Raw genomic sequence first — 203 nt, 5'->3', positions numbered from 1 at the left:
AGACAGTGGTGTAACCTGTTAGAACTACAGGACGCCAGCTGCAAATTCAGATTGTGACTTAAAATATTAAAAGCTTCAATGTTAGCATTTAGAAATACACAAAATAATATGTTTAGTTATCTTTTTGAATTGAGAGGTGAAATTGTTCAGCTTTCAGTTAGAATAGTTAATACTGTTTAGTCAATCAAAGCATTCTTTGGCCA

Source organism: Sinocyclocheilus grahami, unplaced genomic scaffold, assembly GCF_001515645.1.
Source record: "Sinocyclocheilus grahami isolate Dianchi unplaced genomic scaffold, SAMN03320097.WGS_v1.1 scaffold51.1, whole genome shotgun sequence".
NCBI lineage: Eukaryota > Metazoa > Chordata > Actinopteri > Cypriniformes > Cyprinidae > Sinocyclocheilus > Sinocyclocheilus grahami.
The sequence above is the reverse complement of the archived record's forward strand: the minus strand, read 5'-3'. Positions refer to the sequence as shown.